Raw genomic sequence first — 25,045 nt, 5'->3', positions numbered from 1 at the left:
AGGGAGCAACACGCTACTCCACCCTCTCCCCTTCAGGTCAGTCCTAAGGAAGCCTGGCAGTATAACAGTGTCCTACAATGCCGCCACGGCCGCAGGAAGGTTGCAGAGGGGAGGCCTGCATTCCTTGCCAAACCCACAACAGTGGGAACATCACTGTTGAGAGGAACTTGACTTTGGAGTCCCTGTGAGCTGTGAATGCCACCACCATGGCAAGAGGCCTGGAAGACTTAGGGCAATGAACTGAAGAGCAGGATAGGCTATCATAAGGACATTGCCAGGAGGTGCAAGGCTTGGGATTTGATAGCATGCCTTGAAAAATGCCCCAGTCCCTGTGTGTTTCAAATATGAATGCACTTGCAGATCTGAACACAGTTGCACTGGTTTGTTGTTGCAAAACAGGGCTTCAGGTTTCCAGACTTCCTTCTCTGGAATGTGCAAGATATTTCCTTATCATCCTTACCCTTACAGTGGTGCGACGAAATCATTTTCTTGGATGCTTGGCAAAGAACGTCGGTGGATGAAAGCCCACCTCCTAGGAAACGGGACCTTTAGAACGCCTTGCATTTGCCTCTAGCTCAGGATTCGATCAGAGCTGGAGATGGACAAAGTGTTAGCTTTGTCACTGTAGGACTCTCCCTACTTCCCTCTTTTACATGAGCTACACGGGGTTGTTGTGACTCTACGCCACCCTGAGCTCCATGGAATTATTGACGTAAAGGTGACTTCTAAACTCGATTATTGGAAGGTGCTGTATGTGAAGCTTCATCTGAAGATTGTCTGAAAGCTTTAATTGGTTCAAAATATAGCAACAAGGATGCTAATGGGCATGGATTATACTGTATGCTTAGCAGGTCCAGCATCAGTACCCATAATAGTAGTACAGTGGTACCTCGGGTTACATACGCTTCAGGTTACAGACTCCGCTAACCCAGAAATAGTACTTTGGGTTAAGAACTTTGCTTCAGGATGAGAACAGAAATTGGGCTCCGGTGGTGCAGCGGCAGCAGGAGGCCCCATTAGCTAAAGTGGTGCTTCAGGTTAAGAACAGTTTCAGGTTAAGAACGGACCTCCGGAACGAATTAAGTACTTAACCCGAGGTACCACTGTAGTAGTAGTAATAATAATAGTAATGATAATATAATATTTATACCTGCCCATCTGGCTGGGTTTCCCCAACCACTCTGGGGCAGCTCCCAACAGAATATTAAAAACATGATAAAATATCAAACATTAAAAACTTCCCTAAACAGAGCTCCCTTTAGATGTCTTCTAGAAATCAGATAGTTGTTTATTTCCTTGACATCTGATGGGATGCCACTACCAAGAAGGCCCTCTGCCTGGTTCCCTGTAACCTCAGTTGTCGTAGTGAGGGAGTCACCAGAAGGCCCTCGGAACTGGACTTCAGTGTCTAGGCTGAGCAATGGAGTGGAGACGCTCCTTCAGTTATACTGGGCTGAGGGCTTTAAAGGTCAGCACCAATATTGACCAGCACCATAAAAAGATATGGCATGGCCCTGAGGAGGGTGTTGCTGGTGAGACTGATACCAGGATTAACATATATCTGGTGCTGAAAGGAGGAGTGCAGACCCAGACAGCTTTAGAGAACAAAATCCACTGCCCCCCCCCCAATTTTTTTTTACTAGGACCCTATACTGTTCATAACGTGGTTGGTATCTTTCAAGTTACAACAATCTCTTCCTCAGGTGTGTGGGCAGGGCAGGGGGGGCACTGAAAGGAGGGAATAGATGCCTCTGCCTTACGAGGGACCTGTAAATCCCAATTATTGCCAGAAACAGACTTTGCTAATTGCTTTCATTTTGAATTTCCATTTGAGTATGATACCTTTGAGGATTTCTGGGGTCTTTTGCAGAAGGGCCATATCTAACCTAATTAGATCACAAGTGCTTCCCCCATTACCATCCTAAATCTACAAGCATGGACAGTTATCCCTAGTTGGCAGCAGAGATACGGGTATATTTTACATTGTCGTGCTTTCCTAGACAAAACCAGTATAAGGAAAGCTGAAACTCTCAGGAGGGTCCAGTCGTAATCTGGTGAACCGGGTTCGATTCCCCACTCCTCCACATGCAGCTGCTGGGTGACCTTGGGCTAGTCACACTTCTCTGAAGTCTCTCAGCCTCACTCACCTCACAGAGTGTTTGTTGTGGGGAAGGAAGGGAAAGGAGAATGTTAGCCACTTTGAGACTCCTTCGGGTAGTGATAAAGAGGGATATCAAATCCAAATCCTCCTCCTCTTCTTCCACACAAGCACAATAACAGTTCAGTGCGGAGCTAAGAGACATGATGCCCTCCAGATTTTGTGGGACTACAGCGCCCCTCATCCTTGGTCGTAGGCCATGCAAGCTGATGGGAAGTGGAGTCTAACAATATCTGAACGGCACTGGATTGGCTGACCTTGGCGTTTGTGTCTCTGCCTTACAGTGCTTTATGTACACACAAAGCAGATATCTCTCTCTCTCTCTCTGTTTCTGCGTCACAGTGATATCAGCCTAGTTAAGGTACTTCCATAGCTTGATATGCTGAAATCGGGGGTTAAAATTGCTCTGCTCTTTTGGGTAGACTCTAGATCTGTGAGGGGCATACAATAGTTGTAAGATTGTTGAGGTGGGACCGACAGTATCCCAAATGTGAGAGACACGATAAGGCTGGATCTGATTTTGCAGCTCCCAGCATTGGAAGAACAGCAGTTTGTGCAACGAAATTGAAATTTCAGCGCTGCCTTTTTATTCTTACTAAATGAAATTCACTTGCAGCAGGGTTCGCCCACCAGATGGTGACTTTAACAAACAACCAGCATATCATTGGCCTTGTGGGACCTTACTGCCATTTAATATAAAAGTTGATAGTTACAGTATAATAATAAAAAAAGTTTCAACAGACAGAAAAGCTGTGCTTGGCAAAAACTGCAGAGTTTCCAAGAAAGTGTGTGTGTGTTTGTTTGTCTCTCTGTGTGTAGATGTTATTGCAAAATGACCTGTAATAAGTATTGCAAAAAGAGAAACCAAACAAACAGCTGAACATTGAGGGCAGACTCCAGAACATCATAAGCTTGGGGAGTGGGGATGGGAGGTTGAAGCTACTCAAGCGGTGAGTAAGGATAGCTCAAGGGGGGGGGGGGGGACAGCAGAGGAGGAGGAAAGGGAAATAAATATCATTTCCCTGTGGGCAGGGGTAAAGGTAAAGGGACCCCTGACTGTTAGGTTCAGTCACAGATGACTCTGGGATTGCGGCACTCATCTAGCTTTACTGGCCAAAGGAGCCGGCGTACAGCTTCTGGGTCATGTGGCCAGCATGACTAAGCCGCTTCTGGCGAACCAGAGCAGCACCCAGAAATGCTGTTTACCTTCCCGCCGGAGCGGTACCTATTTATCTACTTGCACTGGTATGCTTTTGAACTGCTAGGTTGGCAGGAGCTGGGACAGAGCAACAGGAGCTTACCCCGTCGTGGGGATTTGAACCACCGACCTTCTGATCGGCAAGCCCTAGGCTCTGTGGTTTAACCCACAGCGCTAAAGTGATGAGTAGGTGGAGGCTCACCCTGGAGAATCATTAGGGCAACACTTCTACTTACCTGTATGTTCAGTGGGCAGAAGGGGAACCTTCTCACCAGCAGAGTAACGCTGGCATCACTCTGTGGGCAGAAGCCAGTGGGAGGCTGGCAGGGCTGGGCAGACAGACACCCACCCAGCCTGGCACAAAGGGAGTTTGGATTGCTCGGCCTCCAATTTAGCCCCACTAAAATGTAGGGCTAATTAAAATTGTTTCTCAGAATGCATTATTTGTGGGTGATGAAATTTGCCAAATATTCTCCAGGGAGAGGATTGACATTTTCTAACAGTTCGGGAGGAGCTCGGAAAAGAGAATTTTTGAACGTTGGTTAGGAAACTATTTTTGCTTGCTTTCGTAGTGGATGAAACTATTTTTTTTAGTTCTTATCTTATTAGCGAATGAAGGAAACATTGGGCTAAGGAAAGGAGAACTGGAAGGAGTAACGATCAATTGCATTGCTTTCTTATTAAATTAATTTTAAGGAATATTAAAACTGGATCCGCAGTTGCACCCCAAATTCACAGGTGGTGAAATGGGGGGGGGGTCCGTTTCATGGTGCTTAGTAATTTCTGCAATTCATCATATATGAGACTGCCTTTGAGGATGGTTCACAAACTGCAGCTGGTACTCATATCTTAGGATAAATGTGTATATGACCCTTTTGTGCATCCTTTCAAAATAGTAATAATAATGCTGCAATCTGATAGGAAAAACTGACAAGAACTGTAGCAGGAACATTCTGATTCTACCCAGACTCCACCCACTCCTCTGAGTCCAGTGCCACCTAGTGACTAACTGGCTTAATGACACTATCCACATATGTGTCACCCACGAATCTTTTGTCTGTGCTGCATAACCATTTTGGAACATCATTAGTATTTGCATTGCTCTGCCTTAGCAGTCAAAGGTAGCAGCAATCATGGATATTAAATCTTTTCTCATACAGGGCATGACAGGTGATAATGGAAGTCTCACAAAGGGAAATGGGTTGCTTTGAAAAGCTCAAAAGATTACATCTATATTTAAAGGAAGCTTTGTGCTTATGACAAAGTAATTCCTCATAAAAAAAAGGCTGCACAATGGTAGCACTTGAAATTTCTGCAAAATTAAACGAAACCCCATTGACTTTTCTCCATGGCAAGTCTTCAAATGGAAGATCTTTCAATTACATGCATTTGCCCTGAAGGGAACATTACTCTTTAACTTTGATGATGATATTCTTCCCTCTTCCAAGTCTCGGCTCCTAATGCAGGTGGTTGTAAACCTGCCTTAAATAATATTTTAGAATGAGCTAACAGGATAACTCACCAATCTCAGGTTTTCTGAAGTAATTAGGGTTGTTGCAGAATTCCAATAAAAACAGAAATGGAAGCAGAAACTGCCGATGTTAGCCTATTCATCCCACGTCCAGAAGAGAAATCAATCCGGCAAATATAAGTGGTATTCACTGTTGTTGTTGCTTTCAGTCTGCAAATGATACTTCCTTGATTAAATCCTCCCCCTGTTTGCACTGCATCTCCCTTGCATTGAAATAAATGGCGTGGAATAACACAGTGGCAATGTAATTATGTAAACTCTGTAGTGCTGCCACAGTCAACAGCAAGACGAATAGCATAGTATTTGGTAGAAGTCAAACTGCAACAGAACGGAAACAATGCTGATTGGGATTATCACAGGGTGTGGAGGAAAATGGTGCCCTATTATATCCCAAGAAGCGATGCATATGCCAAACAGTCCCAATTTTCATAAGAGTATTTTTTGCTTGTGTTCTCTATGTTTTTCCTATTCAAGAAAGACTCTCTTTTACAAATGTAACGCTAAACTCCGTTTAACAATTGCTTGAAGCTACAGACTCCAGCTCTTGGAATTAACCGGGAGAATCCTGCAGCCCAGAATAGTTTTCTTTCAGGACCAGCCCAAGACATTTTGTTTCCTGAGGTAAAGGACAGGATTCAATGTACAGAACAGGGCCGGCCCTACAATGAGGCAGAGTAAGGCAGCTGCCTCAGGTGGCAGGTGCTGAGGGACAGGGAGAGGACAGAGCTGTGAGTGCCACATGGCCTGCCCTGAACCTCCTATGCTAGTTGGCTACCCTCAAGTGCAGTGGGAGAGACTTTCCTTTCATCGTTATCAGAGTAAGATTCAACTGGCAATCCACTTGGATTGTGTGCCTTGTGGGAGGGTACCATCTCGTCCTTTGCCTCAGGCAGCAAAATGTCTTGAGCCAACCCTGGTACGGATAGCTGCAATAGCTGTCAACTGGAGCAGCTATTGAATCTGACTTCAGCACCGCTGACGGGACAGCATCCTCCACCATATGTGATAGCGAAGACTAGCTTAGTGAGAGTAGGGTCTGCCATGTGGCATATACAGCTGTTCTCCAACTTGGGAAATGCCTCTGGGCTTGTAGAGGAATGTCTATGATTGCTTCCCAATATTCCCCAACATCTGCTGCTTGAAATGGGTGCCCGATTCTGCCTAATGACAGGGACGGGCCTGTACATAGTCGTAGGACTGAAGGACTGAAGGACTGAAGGACAGCATATGTCTAAATTTATAACTAAAGGTAAAGGGACCCCTGACCATTAGGTCCAGTCGTGACCGACTCTGGGGTTGTGTGCTCATCTCGCTCTATGGGCTGAGGGAGCCAGCGTTTGTCCATGTGGCCAGCATGACTAAGCCGCTTCTGGCGAACCAGAGCAGTGCACAGAAACACTGTTTACCTTCCCGCTGGAGCGGTACCTATTTATCTACTTGCACTTTGACGTGCTTTCAAACTGCTAGGTTGGCAGGAGCAGGGACTGAACAACGGGAGCTCACCCTGTTGTGGGGATTCGAACCGCCGACCTTCTGATCGGCAAACCCTAGGCTCTGTGTTCCCTTGAAATTTATAACTAGTATCTCGTAAACTTTGGCTCGACCTTGCGTTTGGCACTGCCTAGCAAAGTCCTCAGCCCAGCCCAGCTTCATGCAGCCTCACAGTTTAGGGGAGTTAGAACAATCAAACAATGAGATAAAACAATAAATTAAAACAACAAAGTGAAGCACTAAAAGGAGTTAAGAAATAAAATGGGAGAGAGGATAAAAACAAATGCTAAGAGTTGGTTATGGAGCAGAAACTTGCCTTAGAGTTGGCCTTAGAGCTCAAAACCCTGCTTCAAGCATTCGGCAGCCATCTTGGATCCTCAATGTAACCACAATGTAATCACATATGTCTAAATGCAGCTGTTGCAGGTCAAGCAGCATGAGAAGGGTCTGACGCTTCACATCCTCCCTGTCACAATGCTTTTCTATGGAGTAATCCCACACATTCAGCCGTAAGCAGTCAAGTGCTGTTAGGCACTCAAGCAATGTGGTAACCAAGTGAAGTTAAAAGCATCTGTGAATCAATTTGTAAGTGCCACTTCTAAAAAAACGGGGTCCAGATGTGACCTTCATAGTGCATTAAAGGGAAATGGTATCGTACGGTCCGCTGAATAATGAATTGGGAAGACACAAGTTCAGATTTCACCTCCGTTGTGGACACACAAGGGGGCCTTAGGCAAACAGCTTTCAGTCTCAGTCCTTGACACTCAGCTGTAATTTGAGGGATAAAATTGACTGCATTATAGAATTGCTGTATGGCAGAGCTGGCCAAACTTTTTGGGCAAAAGTGTGATAGCGTGGCATGGAGCCAGCATCCCCTCCAACATTCTTCAAATGAAAATAGGGACATTTCTCACTCCCCCCAACTCACCCTCCCTGACCTTTCCATTTTTTGTCATCCCCACCATAGAGCAGAAGAAAGGTGAGTGGCGCCACAACCACACCAATGGGACACAGCACACATGATCTCCACCGTGTGGTGTGGTGGTTAAGAGTGGTAGACTCGTAATCTGGTGAACCGGGTTCGCTTCCCTGCACCTCCACATGCTTGGTGACCTTGGGCTAGTCACACTTCTCTGAAGTCTCTCAGCCCCACTCACCTCACAGAGCGTTTGTTGTGGGGGAGGAAGGGAAAGGAGAATGCTAGCCACTTTGAGACTCCTTCGGGTAGTGATAAAGCGGGATATCAAATCCAAACTCTTCTTCTTCTTCAGAAAACTCCTTAATCCTGATTTTACTTTATTCATTGGTAGATTTACAAAAATAAAAACATCCCAATAGATACATTTTAGAAAGGGGCAAGATTAGACATGGATGCACACAGCGTTTTTATTTTTTAATCAAGACTCCTTGTGTTGCGTTCCGCTCCCCCTTTTCCCCCACCCAGGGCGGCCCTGCCCTTCACCTGCCCCTCGTAGCTGAATTCAATAAACGTGGCATTTTGCTCCCCCCACCAGTCTAAAATTCTTGTTAAATTATTTCAAGTTGAGTATAGACTTGATTGTATGCACGACACTGCAAACCGTTCACTGGAAGACATCACCATCAAACAAAATTTAAAGCTGTGGCTTTAATATAAAACTTTGGATGCATTTGTTATGACCCCCCCCCCCCAGCCCTAGTGAAATGTTCTTTATTCACTCCTTAGAGGCAGTTTCACATCAGGGAAGAGACCCCAGATTTGTCCGTTATACCGTCAGTTTGTGAGCGCGTGTTGCTGGCGGTTGGGGTTGCTGATAGTATTCTGAGCTCCCTGCTGAGTCCTGGAACAATGACTTCAAAGCCTTTCTTCCACCTCTCCCCTGTTCTCTTTCTAAAACATCCTCAGGCCGTTCCCGCATAAAATGAGAAACATAAAAATAGCGAACAGCGCCGTCGTCCGCAAGTATTGTGGGATAAATAAAGATTTAGTTGCTTTAAAACAAAACAAAAAAAGCACACACACAAAAAAGAATCCGAGCAAAATTGTGCATCTTTTGAAGTCGGGAGCCAAGCTCCCATTGATTTCAACAGGAACAGAATTTTGTCTGTGCAGCCATCATCTTTGTGAACTGCTCAAATGGAGCTACCTGTTCATCCGCTTCTTTTATCTCTTCCCCACCACCACCCCACTCCTCCTGGAGATACTATTTTAAATGTGCTCAAAAAGCAGATAACAAAACACACCGTGGGCAGAAGCCACAAAGAGCTAACGCCTCGTGATTGTGCCAAAAGATAGAGTGTCACTACTACGATTGAAATCAAAGGAGCTAATCTTTGTTATTTGTTTGAATCAGCATGCTTGAAATGTCCCCTTTCTCTTTCCTCTCCTTTCTTTTATAATAGGGGGAAAAGAAATTTATGGCTACTCACGGCTGCTTGAATCAGCAGAGGGGCACATCATTCATGCTCCTTTGTCTCTGACGCAGATATGAGGGTGACTGGTCTGTCACTGATTCGATTCCACCAGGCTTCTCCAACCTGGTGTTCTCTAGATGTTTTGGATCCCAACTTCCATCAGTTCCAGCCAGCCAGTGCAAGACATGATGGGAGTCATAGTTCAACAACACCTGGAAGGCAACAAGTTGGGGAAAGTCAGAGCTCAGGGTGCCTTATATATGGATCTCAGGTTCAATCCCTTTCAGAGAGATTACAGGACCCAACCTGCTTAGTTTCAGCAGTGGAACTGCATCATGGACCTGTAGGCCATTCTTTGGCTTGCTTGCACACACTCTGCAACTCTCAGCTTCTAATCCTGTCCCAGAAGGCCCTCCTTCATTGCTGAAGTCTCCTGTTTCTATCAACTCCCATCTCATCCTTTCTGCTGACCGCTCTTCAGTGTCTCACCACCAGGCTCCATCTTCTGAGCCCTCCATGGGAGGCAAGTTCCCACCACTCTTCTTCATCCAGCCAGTTGAAGCAAAAACACTGTTGTAAACAAAAATTGCCCTTTTCCCTTATGGGGTATCCAAGAGCCCATATAGAGTCCTTACGTAGGTTCCCTATTGGTAGGAGAAAATAACCTAGGCCAACCAGAGAATATTGAGAAGCAAAGCAGCTAGTAAGCTTGATCTTTATTGATCTATTGCAATAGGATGCTCCCCTCACCCACAGGAAAGGAGGAGGAACCCAGAACCAAGGTGTGCCTGCCCCTATATAGACATTTTAAATTCCCTTCCCTGGAGCTCAAGACCACTCCTCCATACATCATACATGCATCACAGAAGGGATGTAACCCAAGACTACCCCCCCCACACAAACATCACACCTATATCACAGAAAAGGTGGTCTACAACAGAAATTTGAATGTTGTTTTTCTCCTGTCATTGATTATCTCCTGTCTGGCAGGTTACTTGATTGGATTGCCTGGGAAGCCTGGCCAGTCTTTTGTAATGATAAATACTTAGTTCCTGGGCCAGGTCACAGGCTCACACCCTATTCATATCTTAAATGTGCCCTTAAGACAGGATTTGTGAGGAAAGAGACAATGGGGAGGTTTCCCACTTTGACCTTGCAGAGAAAACATTTGCTCAGTTTAGGAATCAAAATGGTTCCAGGTTGGTCTTCCTGTGCTGATCTATGTACATGCTTGGCTGGTACACTTATCAACATTACCATATATCTAAGACCTCAAAATCCCTATCCCAATACTCAAGGAGGGAGCAAAGCGGGGCTGGTGAGGTTGCGTGGCCTAGAGAAGTTCCAAGAGAGGCCTGGAGAGTCTTACTTGGCCCCTGGACCTGAAGTACCCCATCCCCGATGTATTCGAAGGTGTTGGGGGATGTCATCCATGGATACAGAGTGTGGGGACTTCAGGATGGAGATGACACACAGCTGTAATACTTCAAGTCTGACATATGCTATATAAATTCCACTGCTGCTTCTAAGTTAAATTGTATCCAGTCGGTCAGAGTAGACCTGTTGATATTAATGGACATAACTATCTTAGGTCCATTCATTCAGTGAGCCTACTCTGACTAGAACTCACTTGGTTATGTCTCTTAGGGTGTAATCCTAATCCTACTTATCTGGGAATATGTCCTCGTGAATTCAGTGGAACTTACTTCTGAGTGGATATAGTTAGTTTGGATTGCGATCTTGGGGTTGCATCCAGCATTAGTCATGCTCAGGGGAAACCCATGAAACTCTAAGTAGAATTGAGTTGGATAAAAACCCATGTTTATTAACAGGCAAATAGTTTCCTGCTCCTCTGGGCATATTTGGCTTCTTTTAACATCCTCTCACTCTTAATTAGCACTGTATAAGACTGATATTGATATTTTGCCTTGGCTTTTTTCATGGCTGTGCTGCTCTTATATTTTTAGTTCTTACGAGTTTATTTCAGCTTTCCCTACAACTAAGTGAATCTGAGAGCCATTGTTATTAGGATTTTTTAAACAAATCCTACAACAACAACACTGCCACACTATGCTGTTTATTGTGGTATTTAGATGTATTCTTGCCTTTTTAAAATTCTTTAAAAAAATTTATTGAACAGTGCCCCCAAAACCATGTTATAGGGTGGTTAACAAATATAATAATTAAATAAATAAGGAACTGTTTCAGCACCTGGCAGGATTCTCAAGATTCTCATGAGGTGTTTATGAGTTTTGGAGCCAGACATACATACACCACCCTCAATAACTTATTCTTCTTTAAAACAATATACAGGAGGACAATTCTCCTTGTCACACCTTGAGGAGCCACAGGGCAGTTGCTCTGACAGGATGGGTGTTTTTTTTAACAAAAGTGCAAATTTGGCTCCATGATGTCTGACAATTTTAAACGAAGGTGTTGGTAGCAGGAGCCCTTCAATGTATCTTTTGTTTTCCCAACAGAGCGGGAGAGAAACAATTTAAGAAGGGGTAATTCACAGACCTGATTTTATCGTAAATCAGTTAAGATGCAGCTCTGGTCCCAGGCACTGGTAAGGCTCTGTCAACAGTTGTTTATTCATATATTTGTTCAAGCCACTGTTTAACGGCTTGCTTGTGATTGAACCCAGTTTCCGCAGACTATAATAATGCTGAACCTCCAGTTATCAAAGAGGCACTGACTTTCCTTGTCTGAGCTACTACCACACAAATCAGGTTTCATTTGCCTCAGCCAAAAGCTGTAATGGAAGTATCAATATCAGTACCTCGTGGGTCTTTAAAGAAAACCAGAAAACACACCGGCAAGAGATGCAGGCCCTCTTCTCATGCCTTGGCCCCAGGAGCAAGAAAGACAATTGTAAACAAAAGACAAGTTTGGTAATTCTGTTTGTATGATTTCCCTTGAATGCTGCTAGGCACTGGGAAAGTTCTGTTGAGCTGCCCATAGGCTGTTGGTCCAAAAAGGTTTGGAAGGCAGCAGTAGCTATAGAAGCTTACCTATGAGATCCATGTGGTCAGAGGATAAGCAAAATTGTATGTTGCCTTCTGGGATGACTTTATTTCTAATGCCACAAACGGAATTATGCTCCAGTTTGGAAGGATTGGGACGCGGGTGGCGCTGTGGGTAAAAGCCTCAGCGCCTAGGGCTTGCCGATCGAAAGGTCGGTGGTTCGAATCCCCGCGGCGGGGTGCACTCCCGTCATTCGGTCCCAGCGCCTGCCAACCTAGCAGTTCGAAAGCACCCCCGGGTGCAAGTAGATTAATAGGGACCACTTACTGGCGGGAAGGTAAACGGCGTTTCCGTGTGCAGCTCTGGCTCGCCAGATGCAGCTTGTCACACTGGCCAAGTGACCCGGAAGTGTCTTCGGACAGCGCTGGCTCCCGGCCTATAGAGTGAGATGAGCGCACAACCCTAGAGTCTGGCAAGACTGGCCCGTATGGGCAGGGGTACCTTTACCTTTACCTTGGAAGGATTAACTGTGGACAGGGCCATAGGGTTTGGGTCGACATGAAGGGGGATGCTTGTAAGATCAGCATTAGCATTAGAGCTGGTGATGGACTGGAAAAGGTGTTTTCCCATTGTCTCGGTAACAAGCAAACGTGCAATTATTTTGTTGGATGGTTCATTGGTCTAAAACAGGGAGAGGAAACCCTACAGCAGAGGCGGTTTTACGGTAGCACAATTGGTTTGGCCGCGCTGCAGGGGGCACCATAACAACGCTATAGAACAATGCTGTGAGAGGTGTGGGCACCATATTTTAATCTCTCACAAGGTGGTGCTGAAATTTGAGAGCTCAATGTCTGCCACTGCCCCCAGAGCTGTCTATATGGCCCTTGGAACTGTCTGAAGGACACACATCCCTCTCCGTCAAACCCATCACCAACCCAGCTTTGCCCTGTCCTTGCCTGGCTGGAATATGAACTCTAACCATGCTTCCTGCATTGTGACTCCGTGCACCATCAACTCCAAAAGGTTCTGTAATGGTTCTAGGGGTTGCTCATGCGTAAGTTGCCGCTACTCCTGGCTAGGTTGCCTGGTTGAACCTTTTCTGTCTGGACAGCCTCAAGTTCCGTGGCTGCCTCAGTCGCTGGCAGAATCTGTCAGTGGGCGTTTCTTGAACCTCTTCCAGCATAGAAGCTGTTTGACACCCAGTCTCCTCCTACTTTGCCTGCACGGGAGTCTTCTGTGCAAAGAGGGTGTGGGCAGCGGAGTACCCGTGCCCTCTCCGCTGGTCTCCGGCGAGGAGTCCTGGAGCCACCTCTCCGATTCCCCCATCTGCCCCCCTTCTCCACTGGTGTTACGCTGATTTCCTTCCCCAGCGGATGGGCTGCCTCTCTCTCTACTGGGACCCTCTCCGCCTCCAGCTCCGATGGCAGTTCCCTGACAGGTTCCTTGAAGGAAATGCAGTGCTTGAGCTGAAACGGTTTCCCCACCCCTGGTCTAAGCTGCTTGAGGTTTTGCACTGACAAGTTTCTTAAGCAAACTGTTTTTCAAAAAGCCATATCCTATGAATATCAATATCAATATCAAAGTAATGCCATTTTTGTTGGAAGGACAACGTTAGGGATCTTTCCTATAGTAACCCAAGGGCTAATTCTGTTTACAGTTGGTCAACCAACCAAGAGAGAGGTGTGGGTAGATACGTAGGTAGGTAGGTGTAGGTGTTGCCAAGCAACCAGCCAGAATTGTATAATCCTTGACTCGAGTTCTGATTGGTTGCTAGTTCTGAGGGAATTTCCCCTCTGTATGTGATGCCGAATATCTTCCTGTTATGAACAAGGCCTGAACTACTAAGACAACACCTCCCTGCGTATTATATTGTGTACTGCTTTTGTTCAGTTTACCCAGTGAAGCATTATAAGTTTCTTTTTTCTGTGGACTCCATTTGTGTGATTTAAGTGACTTTGATAACAATTTTGCTGCTGCAAAGGTTAAGGGGATGTTCGCCTCACCCTGCTTTTCTCACCCTCTTACAAGTGTTTGCCACTGCCAGTAAATATTTTCTCCCAGCTGAAGAACAAGGATTCGTACCCCAAGTAACAGAGACAGAAAATTAATGCTGTACATCTTTTGAAGTATAGCACCGCTAGACTAGTAGAAACAGGAAACATAGTGAGATATGCAAATAGTGCTTCCTGATGCTTGTGGGTGGGAACCAATGGGAATGATGATGCATCTCAGACTTAAGCAGTCATCTCTTAGCTTACTCATAAGCAGGAAGGGGTTTTGTGAGGGGGTTTTTTGTTGTAATAATCACCAGCAGGGTCAGCCCAGGATAATTTGACACTTGAGGCAAACCACAGAATGGTGCCCCACTCCCCACTAGCGAAGAAGGGAGAGTGAAGATCTACATCAGAATCTGTTGCCCCTGCGGATCTTGCTGCCCGAGGCAGTAGCCTCAATTTCCTCATGGGTGGGCCAGCCCTGCTCACCAGTATAAAGTACTGGCACTTATTTATTTATCTTTTGCTGCCCATGGCAGCCATTTTGTGCTGGCACTCTTACCGATATACAAGTGCTGGCACCTCATTTTTTTACCAAGAAAAGAAAAGAAAAAAGCACTGCTCTAAGTGTCTAAGTGTAAAGACCAAACTAAATGCTCCCAGTGCAGCCAACTCCAAAATAAGCATTGTTCAGTTCCAGTCCACATCAACAAAACTAACAGGGTGTGTGTGTGTGTGTTGGTTGGTGGCTGGGATGATCAACTCCTTATTGCAGGAGTTTGAACTAAATGGCCCTCAGGGTCCCTTCCAACTCTACAGTTCTATGATTCTTTGTGTCAAACAACCCTCCCTGAAAATGTATTGCCCCACAAAGCTATCCCCCCCCCCAGCAGCCCCACAAGTATGGCCACTGACTAGGGATGATGGAAGTTCAGTAACATTTGGAGGGCAAACGTTCCCCCACACCTGCTTTCAATTGACCCTGGGAACATTTTCAGGGGGAAACTGTTTAAGCAACCTCTCTCAAACATGGTTTCTATACTACACATAGCCCCCAGTACCTACATTAGCCCCAGTCTTTTTACCTTGCTCTAGCTGAAAAGAGCTCCCAGGGGCTTACTAGGTTCAGTAATATGACAGCCCCTGTTCTTCAGGTGATCAATCTGAATGTCATGACACACAAGGAAAAAGGTATGGTGAAGGAAGAGGAGGAGGTGGTTGGGGAAAAGCAGCTCAAGCATTAGTTGCAGTTCTTAAAACAACCATCTGGGATGGAAACAGTTCTTATGTTCTTAGCTAAGCGATGTCTAAACAGACTGACCAGGATTTCAGATGAAAGTCTTTCCCAGCCCTACCTGAAGAAACTGATGATTTAATCTGCATGCAAATCACAATAATATTCTGACCATCTTTATAACTTTGCTTATAGCATTTTTTTTAAAAAAAAACCCAACCCTTTTTAAAAACATGCTTAATTGTGTTCCTTTTCGCCCGTTTAATTGTGATCCACCCAAACTCTCTCTTGCAATTATACAGGATTCCACTGTTATGGATCTCTAAAAGCATCTCTCAGTTGCAAAGAAACTTTGTGCCAGAGCTCTTTGAGAATTTATTGCAAAAAATAAAATGAAATGAAATGAAATGATAGGAGAGCATAAAATCACAGCATTCAAGAAGCACAGCCTGCAGTTTCCAAGTGTTTCATTTCCCAGTTTCTGGTTTGCCTTTCCCCACTACACATCATTTTAAATAGCCTTTTACTATCCTGGCTCTCTGCCACCACTTTGTAAAAAAACAAAAACAACCTACACATTACTAGCTATGTTCCTTCCTATCATATTCAATCTACATTCAGTCCAACAAACAAAAAAGAAAGATGTGTTTATGTGTGCCTTCATTATTTCTCGACGATGGCATCAGCTGTTGCCTTGTATGTGTGCTTGAGCCGTGACAGATTAATAACCGCTGATATTAATTAATTAATATACTACTTACAGTCGTACTTTGGAAGTCAAACGGAATCCATTCCCGAAGTCCGTTCGACTTCCAAAACATTAGGAAAACCAAAGTGCGGCTTCTGATTGGTTGCAGAAAGCTGCAGAAGCCCCGTCGGACATTCAGCTTCCAAAAATAGTTTGCAAACTGGAACAGTCACTTCCAGGTCTGCAGTGTCCAGGAGCCAAAACATTTGAGAACTAAGCAGTTCGGAAACCGAGGTACAGTGGTACCCCGCAAGACGAATGCCTCGCAAGACGAAAAACTCGCTAGACGAAATAGTTTTCCGTTTTTTGAGTCGTTCCGCAAGACGAATTTCCCTATGGGCTTGCTTCGCAAGACGAAACGTCTTGTGAGTTCTTGCGAGTTTTTTTCCTTTTTCTTAAAGCCGCTAAGCCGTTAATAGCCGCTAAGCCGTTAATAGCTGCTAAGCCGCTAAGCCACTAATAGCCGCTAAGCCGCTCAGCCGCTAATAGCCGTGCTTCGCAAGACGAAAAAACTGCAAGACGAAGAGACTCGCGGAACGGATTAATTTCGTCTTGCGAGGCACCGCTGTACAACTGTATATGCAGAAATGGCCTCCAAGTGGTTTACAACTGCAAAATCAATACATGCACAACAACTATCAAATCAATACACAATAACAGACCCACTGGGACTTTAAAACATCCTTAATTAAAATGCACAATAAAAGAATCAATTGAAAAGCATAGCAATTTTTAAAAAGCTTAAAACGGTCATAACAATGGAATCACAAGTTCAGTTCAGGGAAATACTTCCTCAAACAGGTGTGTTTTCAGGAGCTGGAAGAATTACAGTGTTGATGCGTTGACTTGTATTTCAGCAGGGAGAGCATTTCTCAACACTCGTTCCACCAGCGGTAAAGAATTCAGAATCACAGCCCATAGGGTACTACTCTTTCTCTACGGTTTAGAGTAATATTTGTGAAACCCTGCTACGGCACCCCCAGCACTCCCCACACTATGAATCTGGGAACAGTTAAGCTAGGATTTGCCCTGCAGAGCAGGAGAGGTTGCAAAGAAAGGATGCTGATGGAATAAGCTGGTGCGTTCTGGGGTTCTGGTGCTGTGATCCAATTCATAAGCAGGCTCAGGTTGTATTTATTTGTGGCCAATCAATGGTCAGGGAAGATGGAAGCTGCAGTCCACCACCTTCTGGAGGGCCACAGATTCTCCATCCCAGCTAGAAGGGGATTGATGCAAAGGCAGAAGCATGCTGAGTCGGCTGCCCCCGTGCCCTTCTGAATTGGCCCACAGAAGTCCCAACTGAGGCTAAACCGAAACCCTGCGGCTTTCATTTCACAGGTTTACAGCTGGTTGGCTATAATGACTCTTAGCTTCAGCAAAGAGTTTGACTGAAGAGCCACATCTTAAGTGAACAGGAAATAAGCTGCTGATGTACCTGGGCCTTGTACATCATCAAGTGGGTATTTTTCCTCCCATTTCTGCTCTGTGGTCTGAAACCCATGCAATCAAACCAAGCTTATTTATGATGGCCTGCACTACGAAGCAGGGGAACTTCGTGCAAAGCTCTGATTGCTGAAAGAGAGGAAGGAAACGGAGGCACAACACACATATCAGCCTACATGTGGAACACTAGATAAATCAGACTTTGATACTCCAGAGCAATGCTGTGAGGGTTCTGCCATTTGAGGAAGTTTTTAAATAGACATTTTTCTTATACTTCTAAGCACACTTTTGAAAAAAAAAAGAACAGTTTTGTCATTTTTGTGTGCAAATTTCAAATGGCAAAACAAGAATATCATCCCTTCCCACTTCAGTGCATATCGATCAGGAGGTTGTAAATACTTTGCTGAGAAAGGTGGAAATAAGTCATAACCTGGCCAGCCTTCCCCAACTTCTTGCCATCCAGAAAAAGGACTACAACTCCCATCACCCCTGGCTATTGGCCAGGATAGCTGGGACTGATGGGAGATGGAGCCCCAAAAGATATAGTGGGGGCACTAGGTTGAGGGTTGTGAATTCAACCACTTCTGCAGAAACTTAAGTAGCCCGGACCCAGAAGATGTCAACAAGCAGAGGACAGTGGCTCACATTCCCTTCTTGGACAAAGTGATTGAGAAAGTGGTGATTAGCCATTTCCTTTCACTCTTGGATGAAACATATAATCTAGATCCATTTCAGTTGGTTTGCAGACCTAGTTTGGAACAGAAACTGCCTTGATTGTCCTGTGGGATGGCCTTTGCTGGGAGAAAGACAGGGGGAGTTTGAGTTGTTGATTGGCAGCTTTCAACATCATCAACTATGGTATCCTTCCAGATAGGCTTATCGGGTTGGATATGGGAGGCACAATTTGGTCATGGTTCCCCTCTTGCTTGAATGGCCAATTCCACCACATAGCACTGTTTGACCCCTTGGCAGTCATGCTTTGGAGTTCTGTGGTGTTCCATTCTTTTCCTCATACTTTTTCACATCTATCAGTGGTAAAAGGTTATCCAGAGATTTGGTCACGGGTGTTATCAAAATGCAGAAGACACCCAGATTTACATCTCCTTTTCATCATTCCTTTAGCAAATGATGCATGGCAGTGATCACCAGGGAGGGGGCACTTTCAGAAGTGGGGCCCTAGTTATGGAATAGGCTTCCCAGAGAGATTCACCTAGTGCCATTTTCGTGACCTTTATGGTTCCACGTGAATACCTTTCTAGCATAGTCAAAATAAAAAAGGTAAAAGGTAAAGGTTCGCTGGACAGTTAAGTCCAGTCAAAGGCGACCATGGGGTCGTGGTGCTCATCTCACTTCAGGCCGAGGGAACCGGCATATGTCCACAGACAGCTTTCCAGTTCATGTAGCGAGCATGACTAAACCGCTTCTGGCACAATGGAACACCGTAACAGAAGTCAAAGCGCACAGAAACACCGTTTACCTTCCTGTCGCAGCGATACCTATGTATCTTCTTGCACTGGTGAGCTTTTGAACTGCTAGGTTAGCAGAAGCTGGGACTGAGCAATGGGAGCTCATCTCATCGTGCAAAAGAGGAAAAAAAAAAACCACAACAGTTTCACACCCAAAGGGGGAAAATCATTTGTTATAATTTCTATTCTTCTATGCTGTATAATTTTTATTCTTCTATGTTGTTTGGGGTGTTTTTGCTTTGTAGGCTGCCTTCCTATTATGGGACAGCTAGAAAAATGCAGCTAACAAATAAATAAACAAATGACAAGTTATCCATCAACATAATAAATATAGTTGTAAACATCTGGATGAATACCAAGAGTGCATCCTATCCAAGTTTCCTATTAGTGGGCCACTAATTTGATTTCAATTGCTAATTTGACTCTTCCCTGTTTTGAAAGCTTGTCATATGCAAGAGCTTTCTTATCCATTCTATCATCTTTTAAAAAAAGATTCCCTCCCCCAGTGTTTAGGCAATCAGCATATGATCAGAAACCACCAACAGCTAAATAATGATGTCACGATTGCACAATATACGGTTTACATGCTCGTAGTTAATGCCCTATTGCTTAAGTGGAGCTTTATACAATATGATGTTATACTCAGAAATCTTGGCTAGCAAGACCTGTCTACCAGATTCTTAAGGCAGATTTTAAAGAGGATTTTTCACTTTTCTATGTTGTGGCTTTATTCTTAGATTGTACCTTTTTCATTCCCTGCTTTTATGCCAAATGAAATGTCCTCATTCTGTAACCTTGCATTAAGGGTTAACCCTTTATTACAATACTTGCCCTCCAGACAACACCATGCTCCACTAAGGTTCAATGCCTAAGCCAGGCATAGGCAAACTCGGCCCTCCAGATGTTTTGGGACTACAACTCCCATGATCCCTAGTTAACAGGACCAGTGGTTGGGGATAATGGGAATTGTAGTCCCAAAACATCAGGAGGGCCAAGTTTGCCTATGCCTGGCCTAAGCCAACTGCAGATGATTATTTTTCCATGTACCTTTAAGAGATGGTAGAACTCAAGGTAATAGTGAGGTGGTTCAAACAGTGAGGAGTGCTTGCCGCTTACTAGATATCAGTAATGGCAGTAATCTTCACTTATTTGATCTGAAAATAAGTCAAGATATAGAGACCTCACCAGCAGAATGCCTTAAGAGCAGGGATTTAGAAAAGGCATGACCTGCCATGAAAGGATGGCAACATACAACGGAAACATTAACTGAAGGGAGGGATCCTCAGGCCTAAATGTGGTTTTCTGGTCCTCAACGACCCTCAGGAGGTCCTCTAGGCCACAACCTCTCTCCCCAGACCACCACACTTATCCATTAATAATAATAATAATAAATTTTATTTATATCCCGCCCTCCCCAGCCGAAGCCGGGCTCAGGGCGGCTAACAACAATTAAATAATCAGACAATCAAATAATCAAACATTCTAAAAACATTCCATTATAAAAATTAATTAAAGTCAAATTAATGGCAACCGTTGAGCAAAATTCTGTGCAGGTTGCCAGAGGAGGGAGTCAGGCTGGGACCTGACCAAAGGCCTGGTGGAACAACTCTGTCTTGCAGGCTCTGCGGAAAGATGTCAGGTCCCGCAGGGCCCTAGTCTCTTGTGACAGAGCGTTCCACCAGATTGGAGCCGCAGCCGAGAAAGCCCTGGCTCTCGTTGAGGCCAGCCTAACCTCTCTGAGGCCTGGGACCTTCAGGATGTTTTTATTTGACGAGCGTAGGTTTCTCTGTGGGGCATACCAGGAGAGGCGGTCCCGTAGGTACGAGGGTCCTAGGCCGTATAGGGCTTTAAAGGTTAAAACCAGCACCTTAAACCTGATCCTGTACTCCACTGGGAGCCAGTGCAGCTGGTATAGCACCGGATGAATGTGATCTCGCAGTGAAGACCCTGTAAGGAGTCTCGCTGCGGCATTCTGCACCCTCTGGAGTTTCTGGGTCAGTCTCAAGGGCAGCCCCACGTAGAGCGAGTTACAATAATCTAGTCTGGAGGTGACCGTCGCATGGATCACAGTGGCTAGGTCAGGGCGAGAGAGGTAAGGAGCCAACTGCTTAGCTTGGCGGAGATGAAAAAATGCCGCCTTTGTTATAGCTGCAATCTGCGCCTCCATGGAGAGGGAGGTGTCGAAGATTACACCCAAACTCTTAACGGACGGTGCTGGCACTAATTGCACCCCCGCTAGAGATGGGAGTTGCCCCCTCAATCCCATATCGTCCCGTCCCAGCCAGAGGACCTCTGTCTTCGAAGGATTTAACTTCAACCGGCTCCCACGTAACCATCCAGCCACAGCTTCCAAGCATCTGATCAGTGTGTCTGGGGCCGAGTCAGGGTGGCCATCCATCAACAGATAGAGTTGGGTGTCATCAGCATACTGATGGCAGCCCAGCCCAAAACTCCGGACAAGCTGGGCGAGGGGGTGCATAAAGATGTTAAAAAGCATCGGGGAGAGTATTGCACCCTGGGGCACTCCACACACCAAGGAGTGGCGGGATGACAATTCCCCCCCCAAGCGCCACCCATCCATCCTGATTTATTGCCCCCTTGGGTGCTTCTGCCCAGCTGGCCTGCATCTTGAACTGTAATAATGCTCCTGGCTTTTGTGTATGGCTGGAACACACCCTACTGTCCAAAGAAAAGACCACATCAGTTGCTCCACCCACTTTTGCCACTGTTGTCAAACAATTTTGGCCTCTGGCCCGCCCTCCACTGGCATGTGGTCCTCGGAAGATTGACCATGGTAGGGAAGGCAAAATCCTTTAACAGATTAAACCTCAGACCGCTTGCCAGTATTGTCAGATGGAGATCCTAAGTCACAAAGACAAACACATCCTGGTTTTAGTAGGTTGTTGGTATCAGCTATTGCCCAAGAGCATGACTGTGAAACCATGACGCATTGCAAACCAGACAGAAATCTGGATGGAGCCTGATCTTGTCTGCAGGAAGGCATCCAAGATGATTAGTGTTCTATCAAATTATTTAGGAGTCAAGTCAAATTAAATAGTTTTATTGGCATCACAAGATAATCTGTTTCAAATCATTAGGATAATTAAAAGGACAAGGGCGAAGCTGCCAAGGGTTATAGGGTCATACTGTGGTCATGTGCACTTAGATGTTCTGCAATGCCCAATCTATTTCCCGAAGGGTAAAATTTTGGCTAAAAAGGGAGCAGCTAGAGCAGTGGTATCTTTGTCTCGATCTGCCAGGAGAAACCTCATTTGATTTCTTCTCAGAGTTGTTGGCCGGAGATCCAACATTTTACTCAGCATCAGTTGCCAAGGTCTGCTATGTAAAGGGCAATCTAGGAGAATGTGGTCCATTGAATCTGGTACTTCTTGGCTGCAGGCATACAAACGGACTTGATATGGTGGAGTGTGTACGAATCTGCCTTTAGTTGCTGCAGAAGGGAAAGCATTTAATTTCATGAGCATATCCTTTAGGTATTTGGCACAAGTTCCATAGGGTGTTGTAATACCTAAGGCCACTGGAGAACAAGATCTCAGAGTGTGAGGTAACAAGCGCTGTCTTTTGTGGTCGTAGAGCCGCTGCTTGATTAATTGGAATACAGTGGTACCTCAGGTTAAGAACTTAATTCGTTCTGGAGGTCTGTTCTTAACTTGAGGTACCACACTTTAGCAAATGGGGCCTCCCGCTGCCACCGCACCGCTGCCACACAATTTCTGTTCTCATCCTGAAGCAAAGTTCTTAACCCAAGGTACTATTTCTGGGTTAGCGGAGTCTGTAACCTGAAGCGTATGTAACCTGAAGCGTCTGTAACCTGAGGTACCTCTATGTGATTTTCATCACATGCTTCAAGACTCTCAAGAAAAATGCCCAAACTACGGAGTTTGTCTTAAATTGCTCTATATCATTTGGATGAGATGTGGTCTTCAAGCATAGAGGTTAAGAAGGAGTTAGATGTTGTTCTAAAGTGGACTTTCAGCCAGGCCTTGATTGTAGAGAGCCATGCTTTGGTTTCCATCAGCTGTTGGCTGGTTTCAGCACATAGGGTTAAATAACTTATGCATTTAGGAGTCTTTTCAGCCAAGGAATATAACCTTCAGGAGCCTTGAATTAAATGATGGGATGACCCCAGTGAAAGAAACAATGCAGTTTCTTAGCTGATCCATGCATTAATTGCTTGTTCTACACTTCATAACTGGCAGCTGAATCCATTTAAAAACAACATATTTGCGGTTATATGACATTGAATGTGTGGTGTTCACAAGTGCAGGTTTTCACCTGATACAGTATGTTTTTAGTAACAAATATGAGTTTCTGAACTAGCCACGAAAGCACTGCAGCCTTATAATTTCAGTTTTGCTGGATTCAGATCCGGACAAGCTTCTGGGCAACCTCTGTGTTGCCATCCCTTAACTAATGATACATCTTTGACAAAGCACTGAGCAAGAAGCAATGCCTCCCCCATGCCCATCTTCACTGACATCTGTCTAACTCAAATGGATATCCCCAGAGAGAATGATCATGTCAACAGAAGAAGGGATCTCTCGCATGCCAGCCAGGAAGTATCACTGCAAACTGATCGTCCATGTAAATGCTGGGATTTATGCTTACGAGTACTGTTGCTAAAAGGCATTTTCTGCCTCCATTCTGTAATGCCTGGAAACTGCCATGGGGAACACATTCCTATCCACAGGTTACAGTCCACATAAATAAGGAGTTTCCATAAACCCAAATGAAATCATGCTGCTGGGGGGGGGGTGGTAGTTTTCAGATATAGTGAAATCAGTCATATGGCAGATTGGAAAGTACCTGGAAAACTAGGGCGGAAATAAATGCTATTTGACAGTAAACCCAGCATTGGGAACATTGCAAACTTGGGTAGAGAGAGGGAGCAGAATAAGTTTGATTCAGTTCATGCTGCACAACAATAAGCAAACTGAAACAGACATCTTTTGAAATTTGCACTTCTCTGATTTTTGCAATGCAACTCTCCAGCCATTGCAAATCTCTCCCAATATACACATTTTTGTATGTGATTTTGCCTAATATGCACATTTTCCAAAGCAATTTAATCTATCACAATGCATTTTTGTATATTATTTGCAGTTATGTATGCATTTTCAAGCACACTTTACCCTCGTAGATGAATTTTTTGTAAACATTTCTTGGTTGCAAAATTCAGAGAAGTGCAACTTTGTGTTCTGGTTTGCGTATTGTGTTTAGGTTTTAGTGCATAGTAGGTAAGTTGCCTAGAGTGGTAGGGCAGGTTTCTCATCTCTCTGTGCCTCCTTTTCCCTCTGTTTTTGATCTTTAGCTTCAGTTGTATTCCTGCCTATTTCATAAAGACAGATTTTGTCAAGTGAAATCTTTCTTTCCCCACTCTTTTAGGACACAGAGTTTCTTTGTCCCTTAAAATATCACCTGCAATGATCTTTGTTCTCTTAGTCCTCTTAAGTTTTGTGGGGGGCATTATTAGGGAGGCAATATACAAGTTGTAATGCATTTTCATTTGTATAAAGTGTTCCTTTGGCAACAACTGGGAGCCAAAATCTGTCTAACGTGACAGCAGAGAGTGCATGAACTTGGCATCTTCCGTTTCCCCACTGTTCAAAGCATTGTTCAACTCCTTTTGCAAAATGCACCAGAGATATATTCCTTCCCCCAACTGAAATCCAAAGGGAAATGGCTGAAATTTTATTACAGAAAAGATTACTGCAGAAAGGATATGGCACGTGTAGCACTGTTTGAATACTGCCTAAATATGCACTTGAACAAGTGTTGGGACAACTAGTGGAGGTAAAGAAAAAAAGACTATTTGAGGAAGAAGAAGAAGAAGAGTTTGGATTTGATATCCCGCCTTTCACTCCCCTTCAGGAGTCTCAAAGCGGCTAACATTCTCCTTTCCCTTCCTCCCCCACAACAAACACTCTGTGAGGTGAGTGGGGCTGAGAGACTTCAAGGAAGTGTGACTGGCCCAAGTTCACCCAGCAGCTGCATGTGGAGGAGCGGAGACGCGAACCCAGTTCACCAGATTACGTGACTACCGCTCTTAACCACTACACCACACTGGCTCTGAGGACTATGTCAAGGAATGTTTCTGCAGATGATGTTTCTTTCTTCACCCATCCATCTCCTCTCCTTGTGTTCTCTTCTTTTTCAACATATTTCCCCATCTTCCATAAAATTGTCAACAGGTGCCTTTTCACTCTGTCTTAGATAGAGGATTCATGATGGAACATAGGAATCTGCCTTATATTAAGTCAAAACATTGGTCCAGCCAGGTCAGTTTTCTTTACACTGCCTGGCAGTGGATTTCCAAGTTTTTGGAGAAAGGATATTCCTAGCCCTACTAGAAGATGCAAGTGTTCTACCACTGAGCTATGATCTTCTTCCACTGGAAGGA

At 44.8% G+C, this 25,045-nt stretch overlaps 1 protein-coding gene across 1 annotated transcript in view; it reads right to left on the bottom strand.

Annotated features, from left to right (window-relative positions):
• Positions 1 to 8,880, bottom strand: part of ATP6V1G3 (ATPase H+ transporting V1 subunit G3) — a 33,622-nt gene extending 24,742 nt beyond the window's left edge. Inside the window, exon 1 of the mRNA XM_083445427.1 lies at positions 8,788 to 8,880. The gene's annotated coding sequence lies outside the window, so the exon portion shown is untranslated. The remainder of the gene's footprint in view (positions 1 to 8,787) is intronic.
• Positions 8,881 to 25,045: the final 16,165 nt, after the last annotated feature.

Source organism: Podarcis tiliguerta (assembly GCF_965153285.1).
Source record: "Podarcis tiliguerta genome assembly, chromosome: 6".
Classification (NCBI taxonomy): Eukaryota; Metazoa; Chordata; class Lepidosauria; order Squamata; family Lacertidae; genus Podarcis; species Podarcis tiliguerta.
The sequence above is the reverse complement of the archived record's forward strand: the minus strand, read 5'-3'. Positions and strand labels throughout refer to the sequence as shown.